The sequence below is a fragment of the Meleagris gallopavo genome, chromosome 8 (assembly GCF_000146605.3).
Source record: "Meleagris gallopavo isolate NT-WF06-2002-E0010 breed Aviagen turkey brand Nicholas breeding stock chromosome 8, Turkey_5.1, whole genome shotgun sequence".
NCBI classification, from domain to species: Eukaryota; Metazoa; Chordata; class Aves; order Galliformes; family Phasianidae; genus Meleagris; species Meleagris gallopavo.
In genome coordinates this window covers 2,408,982-2,424,463 of record NC_015018.2, presented here as the reverse complement: position 1 = coordinate 2,424,463, position 15,482 = coordinate 2,408,982, and the positions used below count along the sequence as shown (strand labels likewise).

General features: G+C 41.2%; 1 long non-coding RNA gene across 1 annotated transcript in view; it reads right to left on the bottom strand.

Annotated features, from left to right (window-relative positions):
• The window catches only part of LOC109368980, a 135,389-nt gene that overhangs the window by 18,661 nt on the left and 101,246 nt on the right, over window positions 1–15,482 (bottom strand). Inside the window, exon 3 of the long non-coding RNA XR_004160437.1 lies at window positions 2,387–2,458. This is a non-coding gene — a long non-coding RNA (uncharacterized LOC109368980). The remainder of the gene's footprint in view (window positions 1–2,386; window positions 2,459–15,482) is intronic.

Below are 15,482 nucleotides of genomic sequence, written 5' to 3'. Positions count from 1 at the left end.
AAATAAAAAGGATGAATAATTGAGAAGTCTATCTAAAGGCCACCAGAGTCGTTAGAAAAAGGGCAGCTTTACTGTTATCCAAGTTTGTATATGAGCACCAAGACTCATCTTTCTCTAAGGAACTGACATTGGAGAAGAGCACAGGAGAATGAAGCATGTCCTGACAGTATCTGCATGCAATAATTTATACTGTAAAGATTCTTATCTTTATTAAAGGTTAGGATTTTTGTATGCTGTTGTGGGACTTCCATCAACACTGCCAGGTAAATCTTCTAGGTGTTAACTAAAATACAAAAGAGTTTCATGCTTATCTACAACCTGGAAAAAGCTTCTAATATATATAAGCTATTGTCGCTGCTCTGAAGCGAATGTCTCCCATTTTATTATGCTGGCTCACAACATCAGAGGTGGATGTTGGTGCTATGGCAATAGAGGCTGAACCTTCCCATCAGTATTCCGTCACATTTTGTTGCAATGAGACAGACGGCAGCAGAGGGGCAGTCTGAAAGAATGGCACCTGACGTGGAAGTGTGTATGAAGCAGAGGTATGGAACTGAATTCCCGTGTGGGAAAAAATGATACTGACTACTGACCTTCATTGGTTCTTGCTGAACATTTATGGAGACCAAACTGGATGTGAGCACAGTGAGGCTGTGGGTGGTGTGTTTCAGCAGTGGCAACAGCAACAAGACAGACAAGGCACGTTCTGGACAGCCATACAGATTGTTATACCTGCAGCATGCAGGCTCTTGTTCATCTCTGGCAAAAAATGCACAGCTCATGGCGGGAACCATGTTGAAAAATAATGTTTTGTAGCTGAGAATCTGCTCTATCAAACAGGGCTATTGTTCTCTTTGTACCAGCTACAGTTTCCACAGAAATAAATTGGAGACATTACTTTCAAAGCAATCTATATATAAAAGAGGAACAGATTTCTAGCACTGCCTCACCATGATGGGACAAGAATGAAAAGGCCTTTTTAATTATAACATTTTTTTTCCTCATAACATGTGAAAAATAGAAGTGAACAGGTGGAAAACGATACACTTTTCTTTTTTTCCATTCTCCTTAAATTACAGTCCTGCCATCTGAGGGAGGACTCCTAGCAGAACAGGTTATAATTTCATCTTGTCACTACATGCCAGTTCCGTATCTGACTAAAAGTTGTGTGCTTTTATAACCCTCCCTTCTTGCCCTTTAAGCAGACAAAGCCCTTCAATGGGAGTGCCCTGGGTGAGCACCATGCAGTTGGGAAACGCATTTTAAAGCCAGTTATCTAAACATTACCCTCCTTTAATCACATCTCTGCTCTGTCTTGCTGTAGACTCACTTATTAATGTTGCTTTGGAGACAGCAAAATTTTCCCAAAAGATTCAGCTAATGATAAAATTCATCTTTTTAATATTTTTCTCATTGTTGGATATTTATCTGTTTTATTTCTATTTGTATGGAGGTGTCTGCTTTCATTTACAGTGGTTTCATTTGGCTTCTTACATTCTTGCGGGTTGTAAAAACAATATATATGGGGGAAATGACAACAAATTAATTTTACAAACATAATGCAGAGAGAGGAGGCCTACAGAGCTGTCCTCCCTCGTGTATCGTTGCTGCTTATGGCATTTGAATTTAAATGTTCGCTACTGGACAGTGTAACTCAAAAAAGTAAAGAATGTCACTTCTATTTACTGTTCACAGATTTAGTGAATCTTCCTAATCTATCATGCAATATTTCATAACCCAGAGAGAGAGAGAGAGAAGAAAAAATCATTACTTACTCATGTACTTCAGTAACAGCTTTTCATGGCTTAACAAAAAGGGAAAAAAGGCCCAAACTTGAAGTTATCTCAATAAAACGAGCGACCTCTTGGTCAGCTGCCAGACCCAGAGCATAAATTCCAGTGTTCATCACCTCTCAGGCCTGTGCTTTATGTATCTGTGATCTTCATCTGGTCTGGATGGGTCTGCAGGGAACTGCCCCTTCACCACTATTAGTTTTTAAGTCTTACTTACAAGCAACAGGAGGAAGATGAGTAGCCACTGAACCCAACAAACCCTAATCTCAGCTGCACAGAAAAGCAACAACAATCTCAGAGATAAAATCTATTTCTAAATTTGTTAGCCAGACCAAGAGCATTTTTCCCTTAACAAGCAGTCTATGCTCACACCAGGAAGAAACCACATCAGCCTCTCCCCTCAAAATGCCAGAGAATGGTTGAGGCAAAAGAGATCAGAGACAAATTTCCCAGAGTCAAGGCTTGTTCACACTTTTCTCTTCCACACACATTTTTCCACAGTGCTTTTCTCCCCACACGAGTCAAGTTACCAGTTTCTGGGTTTGTATGTTGGTTTGGAACAATTTCAGGTTGCAGAGCAGAAAACAACTTACCTGTGCAGATTTCACCCTCCTTCGGCCATTACACACACAGGGTCCTAGTTGCAGCCAGTCACCAAGTCCTTCCTATAGTACAAAAAGAATGAGAATCTCAACTGACATGGAATTTTCACTCTTTTCACACTACACAGCGTTCCTATATTGGGAAAGACGCACGCTGGAGACATTTCTTCTCCCTGTACAGTAACATTTCTTTACTTCCAACACAGTAATGAGGGCTACAACAGCCCTTCAAAGAGAATAAGGCATGTGTTGCAGCCACTGTTGTAGTTAGCAAAACAGAAAAGGAAATCAGATTCTTTTAACTTACAACCTCTCGTGGCATTTTTAAAAAGCACAACAAGGTGCCTCATCTTGATTATGCTCTTCCAGGTGCTCTCTGCACTAAATGCAGTACTTCTTTATCTTCTCACTCCTGTCATTCACCCTTGGATGTAGTTTTCTGAATGTAAATGACATGGTCTCCCATGACATCCTCACAGGTAAGTTTAGAAAGCATGAGGTGGATGTAGAGCTGGCTGACTGGCAGAATTCAGTGTTGTGATCAGTGGTGCAGAGTCTAGTTGGAGGCCTGTAGCCGATGGTGCTCCTCAGGGGTCAGTACTAGGTCCAGTCTTGGTCAATATCATCATAAATATCCTGGATGAAGGGATAGAGTCCACCCTCAGCAAGTTTGCTGATGATATCAAACTAGGAAGAGTGGCTGACATGCTAGAAGGCTGCGCTGCCATTCAACAAGTCAGACTGCAGAGTTGGGCAGAGAGGAACCTTGTGAAGTTCAGCAAGAGCAAGTGTAAGGTCCTGTACCTGGGAAAAATAACTGCATGCATCAGTACCAGTTGGAGGATGACCTGCTTCAAAGGAGCTCTGCAGAGAATGACTTGGGTGTCCTGGTAGACAGCAGGTTGGCCATGAGCCAAGCAGCAGTGTGCCCTTGTGGCCAAAATGGCCAATGGTATCCTAGGGTGCATTGAAAACAGCATGGCCAGCAGGTCCAGGGAGGTGATCTTCCCCTCTGCTCTGCCCTGGTGAGGCCACATCTGGAGCACTGTGTCCAATTCTGGGCTCCTCTTTTCAAGACAGGCAGGGAACATCTAGACAGAGTCCAGTGAAGGACCACAAAGACACTTATGGTCTTGGAGCATCTCACTTACAAAGAAAGGCTGAGAGATCTGGAGCTGTTCCACCTGGAGAAGATCCATTTCCACACTTAAAACACCTATAGGGCATGAGAGAAGTGAATGGGGCCAGGATCTTTTCCCGTGATGACCAGTGACAGGACAAGGGGCAATGAGCACTGCAATTAAGCAGCTCTGTTATTCTCCTCTTGCAAACATTAAATCATATTCAGTGATCTGGCAAAGCATGACAACTTATTCCTACGTTAATAGTTTTGCTTCTTGTACTGACATGGAGCAAGTCTGAAAGGTGAATCACTATCTCTTGTTCTCCAGCTTTAATTTCAGTTTTCAGAATTTCCTATAAGGAGTTAATGCAATAAAGCATCACATCCTCTGCATTAGGTTTCTTGCTAATTCTAAAATGTGAAATAAAAGGGAAAGACTTCAAAACATCATGCAGTCCATCCAAAATCTCTCTTGCTTAGGATGTTTGTATTACACGTTGGCCTTAGAGAAGAATTCTCCTGCTCCCATTGAATTTTTAGAGTTATTTTGTTCCACTTTTAGCTAATGATCTCTTTCAGAGGTAAACTCACCTTTAACCTGCCAGAAGCCTAAAAGTCAATGGAAAAAGAACTGCTGGTTTGGTTCCCCTGCCAATCTTCTGACAAAGATCACAAAATCAAGCCAACCTGAGAGCAAGGTTGTCTTCATTTTAACACAGATTTCCAAGATGAAATCATTGTGATCTCTAGATGGTGAGATACGAATCCAGATTCACCTAATTAGCTACAAGAATGACTGCTTACAAGCTGCTACTTTCTGGTAGCTTGTTTGCTATTTGTCAGAAGCACCACTATTACAAGAGGTATTTAAAGGGTGATTGGATACACAAAGATCTGCTAATCATCAGTCTTAGGAAAACTGCATTTTAGATAGAAAGACTTAATTCTCTGTATACATTATTTTTTCTGCTGAAAATGCATACGCTTACATCACCATTTGCAACCGAGAGAAGTACAAATATTGATACTTGTAACACACATGCCTTTTTCCTTTAATTCAGCCTCTGTAAAGTTGCACAAGGCCTGGGCACTATCAGAGACAAATATAATTGCATTATTCACCTCAGTGGACCACATAAAAACATGGAGTAGGACTAACACTGTTGTGCTAGAAACCATTTGTCTGCAGACTCCATTTTTTGGGAGCCCCTCTATTTTGGAGCATCCCATAATCCAGGACATTCCTGCATTCCCAATGATAGCAATTTTAGATAAGACTAATGGCTTTTGGCACTTCTCTTGGGTTGGTTCCCTGTTCCCACATCCTGGTACAATTACATGCTGCATTTTCCAAATACTGATTTTCTGAAGTCTTCTGTAGCAATATCCATTTAGTGGAAATAAGCTCATTGCTAAAAGCCCCAGATCTCATTTGTTTACTTTCTCTTGCTTCTAGCTTTTCTCACAGTGCAAATATCCCCGTTTCTGGCAACACATTGATTTGTGCTCTCGTATCCAACCAAAAGCATCAGCTTTCAGACAAGTAACAGTCTATTCATCTTCTGCTGCATCACTGCCTTCTGCTCTGGTGAAGAATTCCTGCAAGCTAATGGAGCTCATATCATCTCCTTTGTTCAAACAATTGTCGCAATCTTTTTATTAACACCCACCACTGTGTTGTGTTAAGCTTTCTTTTTTTTTTTTAATTTTATTTTTAATCTTTCTCACACTCTTAAATCCATTTATCCTTGGAAGCATCTCATAGATTTTGAAAACTTCAGTGCATCGCCTCGCATCCTACCTCCTGGCCATCCCAGGGGCATTTCGGATATGCTGCCTCCTCCACAAATTCAATGCACTGCCCACTCCATTTGTTCCACTGCTGAATTACCTGCAGGGAATTCTCATTGCTTTGCTGAGGGTTAATTCTTGATCTCCCGTAGTCCCTCTCTGAGCATCTCACAGACTTTTCCCCTAATACTCAGTCCTCCTTATATTTCAGGACTGAGTTTTCAGCCTTCCATAAGTAGCAAAAGCTTCCAAAATACGACTTGGTTTAAATACTCATTATACAAAAACACTTCTCTGACATTTCTCATTTTTATAACTTGGCCTTCCAATATCTGCCCTGTTTTAGCCATGCTAGTAGCTGTAGGATTCAAACTAAAACTGAAACATGCAACAAGGGGCTGGCCTATATGCATCTAACATTTTGTGATTCAAACAGGCTGAACAAGACCAAACAAACAGGGCTGGACAACTGTATTACAAATAATATTTTACTGAAAATACAGACTTGACAATTCCTAATCACCAAATGCAGGAAATTCTGAACTGTGATAGCAAAAAAAAGCCTTTCAGCTGTGTTCTATTCTGAACTGATTAGCTATTCAGTATGCAACTTGTATGCTTCAATATTTCTGCAGCATTTCTGAATTAGAGAATTGTTGAAATGACATATCTGCCTTCAGACAGATCCTGGACCCAGATAGAAAAGCATAAATCTGGACTAACTCAATTGTTCTTGTGTTTTCTCAGGAGTTGCGTTCATTTAGCTAACAATTGTCTTCAGATCATTGAATAAAATTGTTTTACAAGGCAGTACATTAATGCTCCTATTCTTGAAATAAACATACGTATATTTTCATCATATTTTACATAAGTTCCATTTCAAATGTATTAATTCAATTACCTTGTTTTATAGATACTGAACATTCAAGCAGGTTTTATCAGTGCCAGAAAGCCAGTGGCAAGTACCTGCTGGCAGTATTCATAGCAAGACTAAACTCTAAATGTGCATACATTTACATTTGTAAGCTGAGACTTAGAGGATGAAAATGTAATTACTTAAATTCTACAGACTTGGACAAAATTATGTTCTACATATGAATTTTTTAAACGTGTAATTGTTTCAGCCTGCAACCTGAGTACAGCATGCCAAGTCCTTCTCCTTAAATCACTGCAGCTGAATTCATGTTGGCTCCAAAGGGAACAAAATTTATCCTGCAGTCTCTGTTTCTCAAAACAATTTGAAAAAAATCAGCATTCTGTACCTGTTCAATACAACCTCACCAACCAACATAGTTCTTTGTTCAAATACCCAAGAGCATCAGTTCTCACTAAAAACTTCATCTGTGTTAGAGGTTCACCCACCAGTAGAGACACTTCCCAAATCTCCAGTCACAAAACCAAGGACTAGAAAAAAAACATCAGAAGTGCTAAAACGTCTTACTTTCCATGTGACTTAATGCCACTCTCTTAGACAGATAAGCAGAAGTATTAGCTTAAATCTGCCATGCACTAGGAAACGAGTCATTTGGATGACTGATGTTCTTAAAGTTCATTTCCATTCAAAGTGAGTGAGCACCAAGGGCAAGACCATCATCAGCAAACAAAACCAGCTCCCTCCAGCATCACTCAGCATTAATACATGGAACAGGGTATGCCTTTGTCCCTCAGCATTGTCTTTTGCAGAGGGACCCCAACAGCGTGCATGGAGGAGGGAGAGCTCAGTGGCAAAGTGAAATCAGTCTGCTTCTGTCAGGTTTTCCTCTCTATTTTCTGTTGGAACAGTTCAGATTCCTGTAGTTGACAGGAGATGCCCCACTAATTTCACAGGACTTAGGCACAACGCACCAATGATTTAATCCCTCAGTTATTGCCTTTTAGTCATATTCAGGAACAGGAACAAATCAAGGAGTAGACGTGACAGACGCAAACCCATAGACTGAAACATCCAAAGGCAGTGGCACATCTCCCTCCATTCCCTCATTTGTGAGCACTGAGCCATGAGTGCAAGCTGCTGCAGCTCACAGTAGAGCAGAGAACATCCAGCCATCAGCCCTGGCCAGTGAACATTCAGCCCTAGCAATTGTCCTGGGATTACAGAACAAATTTGTTCCCATCTGTCCGTGCAAGTTCAAATAGCACTCAGCCAAAACACCGCCTATTATTTTTTGAATGGCCATTGTCCTTTGAATACTCCATATTCCTGGCACTCACGTACAGAATATACCAGTGCAGCCACTAAGGCAGTGGAAGACATCTCCAGGATGGAATTAATACACAACTCACATTATGCCGGTATTTGATGAGGTGTATATTTAGAATGTATTTACTTATGGATTACCAGAAAGTCCGTAATCATTGTTTCCAAGGATGAAACTCCTTCCATGAGCCAATATTACACAGCTTATTTTTCCTTCCAAACAATCATCCCATTGCTGAAAAGCAAGAAGAAAGATGGAACAGCTCACGGATGTGCAATCAAGTCGCACATCCATCCAACTGGTGGCTGAAGTTTTGGCTCAGTCCTGGAGATTAATCCTCTGAAGGGGAAACAAACCTGTACCTCTCCTGCCCTCCAGTTCCAAAGAAAAAAATTCTCTGCCCAGATTTACCCTCTTTCTCCCTGTACTGGTATATACACACACAAAAAACCCACCCGGTCCTATGCAAGTCAGAACACAAATTAATTGAGTAATGTTACATACCAGCCTTTTGGGCTTCATGCGGTAACAGATATGAAGACCATTATTCACATAAGCAAAGCAAAAGTATTATTCCAAGGCCTAACACTGCCTTTTTTTTTTTTTTTCTTTCTCAAGAAACTCCCTTGCTCAAGTGAAGATTTTTCTTTTATTAATGTTTATATAAGAACAAAGAGAGTTCTTTTTAATTTACTCAGTACAGCAAAGAAATGAATGGTGAACATTAATATACTACATAGGTTTGGATATCTCAAACTCTGAACAGCTCTGGTTTAACGAATGTGTATTTTTTTTGTCTGCATAATGAATGTTTCTAAAGATACTCAGAAAGACTATTTATGTTTTTAATATTTAATATTTTGCAGCCTTATGCATGGAAACAATTTACCATGGGTATATTTCTGGCGAAAGAAAATAGCTTTGTTGCAAAGTTGAAACATACCTTCGATTGCAAAACCACTGAAACACCCGTGGTTTGCATCCTGAACATCAAATAAAAGCCAACTGACCTCAGAATCTTGGCATGAGCATTACAGAAACCAGAAAGCAACCAAATGGAAATTATTATTTAAAAATCTTGCAAAGCTGTTCACGTCCACATCTATTTATAGGCTGAAATACTTCAAATCGTGCCAGCTGTAACTTCTGCCTCTATCCCATCACATCTTTTTTTGAAATGATGTTATTTGAAAGCTGTCCATTTCCAAATGCCAACACCTGTGATTTTCACATCATCCTTGAAAATCCCATCACCTGTTACTATGACATAGCCGACACTTAGGACACCTAATGCTATTTCCTCAGCAGCAGCAGGCAGCCGAGCAGGGCAGCCCCATCACCAAGGTGCCTATTTACACTACTGAGTAACACTTCTCGCATCACAGATTTGTAAAGGAAGCAGATACATACTTGCATTACGTTAATTATATTCTCCCACCTCTTTACTCCGCATACTATTTGCAGTAAAGTCTTCTCCCAAACCCCATAAAGAATAATCTTCATCACGTCCTTTTTCTTCTTGCTCAAAATTTTGTTAACTGCTTTCTTACAAGCACAGTAAATAACGTGTAAATAACACAGTGAATAACATTTCCAAAGGGAATTATATCTTAGAAGCCCATGGCTCAAGTTAAGGCCTGATAGGTTATCACTAGAGCAAGAGATACAAGTCTTCAAATCCTACACAGAAGCAATAATTGCACACTGCTTTTTCTGTGCGTGCATTCTATATATAAATGAGAAAGTACAAACCTATTACAAATTAGAGCCACGAAAATGTGCTTCCTCCATGTCTCTTGTACTTAAGCAAGTGCCTGCACAAGGGTCTAACTATCTGGAGAAGAATGTGCCGCTAGCAAGTCACTAAGGTCACAGGCATTCCTCTTCTATAGAGAGGGCTTTATTCATCCTACCACGAAGCAGCTGGCTGGCAACCTGCACTGGGGTGGCCTCTGAAATACAGCAACCTAATCACCTAATCCCTGCCCAAACCACGAGGTAATCCTGCCTGGATTCTGACATTTCCTTACCAAGCTAAGCAGTTGGTTGCTGTTGGTTTTGTTTGCTTACCCAAATGGTTTGACTTCAGTATGCGTAAACCATCAGCTGCATAACATGTCCATAACGTTTACATGGTTAACTTGTTCCAGGCTTCCTTCAGTTGTCTTGCCCCACACCTTCAGATAGCCCAGATTCCATGAAATCATAGGACCACACTGTCCTAGGAGACTCCCATTCCATCTCTCTCATGAAGCAGAATTGTTTCCAGCAACAGATGTGACCAACAAACCATTGGATCTCTGTAACTGCTCTTCAGGAAGGGTGCTGTTAAATCACCCTCACTCTCTTCACTATATTCAACAAGCCCCATTTCTTCAGTCTCTTCTCCTAGATCTGTGCCCTAAGCCCATACTCTCCAGATCCTATACTTAGACTTACTGCTTCAGCACTATCACATCAGTACTTGAAAAACTGGGAAGATTGTTGTAACTGTAATACCAGCTACCAGTTTACTGTTAGTATGGGGAGACCCAGCTCTCAATGCTTTATCCTTTCACGTGCTGCAGATGTTGAAGATCTCTCAAACCAGCCATGAGATCGAAGTACATACTCATTTACTGCCAGACAACCCTCCTCACCTACAAATTACCTGGATATTTCTCCTGAACTAATGATCTTCTTCCAATTCTTCTGCTTCCTTGGGCTCTGAGGCCACTTTATCTATTTTCCAGTGTTTTCTTTTTATAACATTTTGTACACTTAAACATACACAGTAATTTATATTCATTTTCTCTCTTCTTTCATCACAAACTTCTAAATAGGCCCGGTTCATTCTTCTAGTTCTGTTAACAAGTCGTTTTAGTTGCATGCAGATGTCTGCCACAATAAGGAAGATTCACAAGACTGAGCTACAAGCATTTATTAATTTGAGGGGTCAAGGTGTCACTGGCCCATAACAGTTATCCCAAACTGAGAGCTGGCACTGTATTGCATCACTACAGCAATGTGATAAAGACAGAAAAAAGGAACACTGTAACAACTCTGTGCTACAAGCCCCCATTATATCATTCAATTTTGGCCACCTTTGTCCCCCCATAGTCCAGGCAATGCCAGAACACAACCACGCTATTTTCTTTTCCACTTGAACCTGTCCAGCTACAATCATCCCATTTTCAGATTACTTATACAGTACTCTGAATACATGAATGTCTTCAAAATGCACTACACTTAAAATATTCCCATGCAGAAATATTCCCCACAATGCTTGCAGGAAGCAACACAGCAATGAATCCTGGATGTGCAGACAGAGTTGAGGGACACACAAGGTTTTCCTGACCTGGATTAGTTGGCCAAATCCATCAGAGCAAACAGAGGAGATTTCCTAACACCTCCCTAAAGTCAACTCACAGAGCACAACCCCTCTCCGAGCTGTTAACATCCCTGAATTTCTTACTGGACACAGCTGAAATACTGGTAACATAGCCCTGCATGCACAAAAGCCAGGATACCTAACCCTGCAGTGCAGACCTGCTCTTAGAGGTGAAATGCTTCCTGAGCACCTTCTGACTCGCAGAGCTATCAGTCTTTTTGGAAGCTTCTATTTAAAAGCAGCTACAAGAAATATATCTAAACCAGACTTTCTCTTATCCCGTATTCAATACAGCTTCAACTCCCACTTGCTTTTGTATTATTTTGTATTTATATCTGCTTATTTCACTTGACTTCTTTAGTCACAGAAGCCAGTTGGATGGAAAATGTATTTAATGAAGCAATTCTCTGGTATCTGCCTCTTGTTTCCTATCAGGCTTGCTGCATACAAAAATTGCCAGGTAGCAAACATCATGGCCAGGGACTACAAACAGTCAGTGTGGCTGAATTTCCACCAACACACTTATCTCTGGACCTCCTAGCACACCCTTTAAACCCATCCTTTCTGCACTGGATGACAAGCCACGGGCACAGGCATAAAATGGGACACGACCACCTGCAGAGATGTAGAACGAGTCATCAGCAGTTCAAAGAATGCATTTTGCTTGTCACATTCCAGCCTGCCATGAGGTCTTGTTTGGGCTGGCTCACTAAAAAGCCATAAAGGTTGATCAGTCGTGTTCAGACTATAGATTTCCTTGATCATATTGCTTTCAGGTATTTAAATAACAGACTTGCTATGACAGCTGCATGCTTTTCTGCAAAATTTTTACCTCTACTGGTAAATGATGATTTACCACCAAGCAGCCAATTTCTGGATCTGAATTTTAGCTACCTACAGGACAGGAAATATCTGAACAGGTATTAACATGCGTACAGTAACGGAATAGATGTTAGTGCAATCTAGACCTGCCACAATAATAGAGAACATCCTACAGCTACAAGTCAAGAAAACAGAATTTATATTTTTTTAAAAGCAATTTTGAGCCTGGCCTGCTGCTGCAGCCCTCTCTGTCTGCAATTGGTCTTCTTACAGCCCATCTTCTATTTGAACCACTCACTTCTGCTTGTCCCTGTCCTGCACAACCATCAGAGAAGAATTCACCGGGGCTAATCAGCACAGAAATTACAGCAGCCACCAGACCACAGACCAACTCAAACTTGTCTGCAGTCAACGTGAGCTGTGCTGGTGTCAACCACTTCCAACCTAATCCTTGGCCAGCTAGGCTCCTTTTGCCCAAAAGGATACTCTTGTTCAAGGGAGAATGCTGACAGGGATCTGAAGAAGAGCAGCTTTTGTAGGTGGCACAGCTGCAGCTACACAGAGACAACCACAGTCTCTCCCTGTCACCCCTCCAGGGTCCCCACTCAACTGGAACCATCTTCTTGTGAGATCATCGGGGCTAATTCTCCTGTAGTGAGTAACAGGCAAACACCGCTGGCATTTAAGGATTTAGGATGGCTTGTGGGTTGCCTCATCAGTCCTTTTTCAAAGGACTAGCCTGTGGAAAAAAAAAAAGCAAAAATTGCTGCTTCTAATTTTTTACTAGCCATTCTGGTACCATCCATACCACACTACCCACTTACGCAGAATTTCTGCTGTCTAGCCATATAATTTTAATCTATGATTGACATGCTCAACCCACCTTCTAATAAACAGTGATCTAATTCCAATTAGACACTTAATACCAGGGCATGTGCCTTAACCTATAATTGCACTTTTCCACTCATACAGGAAGATGGCATAGTCCCTGCTATATATTTACAAATAATTTCCCTCCTATGTTAATGCTTTCAGGGCTATTTGACATTTCATTCTCATGATTTTCTCTTCCAATTATTTTTTACTGGTTGTGATTTTGTGCCTTTTACTACAAGCACAGAGAGCCATCCGCCAGCAATTCTGCCTCTGCTACACAAGCCTCGTGTCAACATCTCCCTCCACCTAGACAACAGTTGAAATAAAACCTAGAAAGTAAAAATCAAATATCCAGCCCATTCTTTTCCTTCTATTGCCTTCCTGGTTTCATCATCAAGTTCAGATAACCAAACCTGAGACTTAAATGTAAAAAATAATAATAATTAAAAAATAAGAGGTTCTACTAGAATTAAAAAGTCTTGTTGCTACAACACTGTGACCCCATCAAACAACACTCCAGTACAGGCATAGTATAGAATTTCAAAAGGGACTGGCATATTTCCTTCCAGTTTTGAGTATCTCTGGTTTTATTTTCTATTTCTCTTTCCCAAATTTTAAGGCAGGATGTGCTTACAATTAACCCAAACTTCGGAACTTTTGTTTTGTTTGTCTACCATTTAGTAGGTAAATACTTCCAATGAGACCATATGGAATTTGTTACCATTTCTTTCTTTTTTTGTCAGCAGAGTAACTGAGTCAGAACTGGTTTCTTCTGCTATTCTTCTGCTCATTTCTTTCAGGACCCTTTTAATTACTGGCAGCGGAAATACCACACTGCACCAAAGCACTCCACTCCATCAAAGCACTGCTGCAGTCAACACCAGCAGAGCATAAGCTGAAGACACCTAATTTGGCTATTGCAGAGTAATTAAGCAGCCCATCAAAGGCCTGACCCAGCTGTTGCAGATGCTCCATCCCACAGAGTTCTGTGGCTTTTGGAGAGAGCTCAAGAAGCAACAGAGCATCAGCAATGCTGAAATCACATGTGCAGCATCTATGTGGAGTAATTCGGGTTTTCCCTTGTCCTCAAACTTAAGCTTTCTCTTAAATATTGCAGCCATTATCTCTCTGACACCAAAGTAAATGCTCTCATTTTGAGCTCTGTGTGCATTATCTTTAAGGCATCATGGGTGTTTTTCATTTTCAATATTCCTCATTAGAAGTGACTTGTATCTAATATCTGCAGCCTTTAATGGAGCCATGTGTTTACCTTCTGTTGAGTGTTTTGTGTTGGTTAAGGTCATTACTTTTATTCCAATGGAGAAGCACCCAAATTCCCCCATTATTTTCCTCTCGGACACCCTTTATCCCCTTCCACATTGTTCTCTATTTACTCACAATCCTCCACCTTGTGATTTTAATGGCTACACAGTTGTTTCTCTAATTGAGCACTGACCTATTCACTTCTAAGACTATTTCTATTCTTCACCGCCTAAGGTTAATTTGCAGCCTCTCTCGCAGCCAGTGGAACTGCATTTATTACATTATGCAGGGCAGCAGGCTCTTCTTCTCTTTCTGGGACTGTGTATCAGCTCCTTTATCTTCATGCCTACCTCCCTTCCTGTCTCCAGCACTACCTGTTTGGAGTTAGCGCGGTGCTAAATCTTAGTTCTCTCACCATTCGTATGATTGCAGCTGGGCACTATCATTTCCCTCTGGGTAAATACTTACTGTTCCTCGTAAACTTTAACACCTTGCTGCTCAGTCAATGCAGTAGTTTTGCAGCTGTTGTTTTCGCTACACCATATATTTCTTTTATCTAGTCAATTCCTGGGGTATTTGAGGTAAAGCAAATAGCTTTTGTCTTAGTTGTTCTGTGCACTAAAGTGTCTAAAGCTTAGTCTTGGCAAAAAGAAATTTCTAAACCATCTTACTAAAGCTGCTCTTCGCACTCTACTTTGAGTAGCCATAGGTATCTGAGTTTTCCGAAGCCATTAGGTTCTGTCAACTGTGCTGTGATTGGTTTTCTCAGCATTATTATGAATGGACATTCTCAAGGCCACTGGAGGCCAAAAAGGAATGTGGCTGAGTGCCTTTGGTCTGCTCTGCTCATGAATGACCCCGAACTACTGCGCAGCCCAGCCCTGCACAAAATCTGCAGGTCCCGAATGACAAAACTTTGATGCTCCTAGTCTGAATTCCTGCCTGCAAACAAAGTCCAGACCCTCACTGGTAAATTGCTCAGCCTTGAAGCAGCTGCTTTCCCATTCTGTGCCACCAAACCTAATGCAGTCCCCTCTGTCCCTGCTCCCCAAGGCTCCAATGCAGCAGGTGCTTTATGCTTCCCTCTGCCTCTACGAAAGGAGCAGGTAGAGATGCTGGCTACTTAGACCTTTTAATTACCTTAAACTACTCAGTGTCAGCCAAAACTAAGCCAGCACTAGAAAAAAGCTAAAAACTTGAGATATTTGCAGTGCTGCCAAAACCTTGAATTTGACCACTACAGACCAAAAACATTCATCTCTTGCATTTTCTAGAGCAGAAATATTGTATTTCAAAGAGCAACTGGATACCTGACATCACTCTGCTATGAAACAAAAGCCACAAATTCACTGGCACATCAGCAGCCTGCCCCAGAACCAGAGCCCCATGAGATATACCTCCAACTCGGCATGAGCTGCAACTGTGGGGAGCTGGGACATCAACACCTGCCACAGATATGTGTGAGCCTATGAGAAGCCCAATTCCTGCAGTAGCACCCCAGCATCAATGCTCCAAGAATTTCATTTTCCAGCAGCATCCTTCCAGCAGAGCCTCTCTGCATCTTCCATTTGGAAAGACAAAGGCAGAAGAGATTCAATCTTTAGGAAGGATCCCTGCTAGCACCCAACATTTTTCTTGTATGAC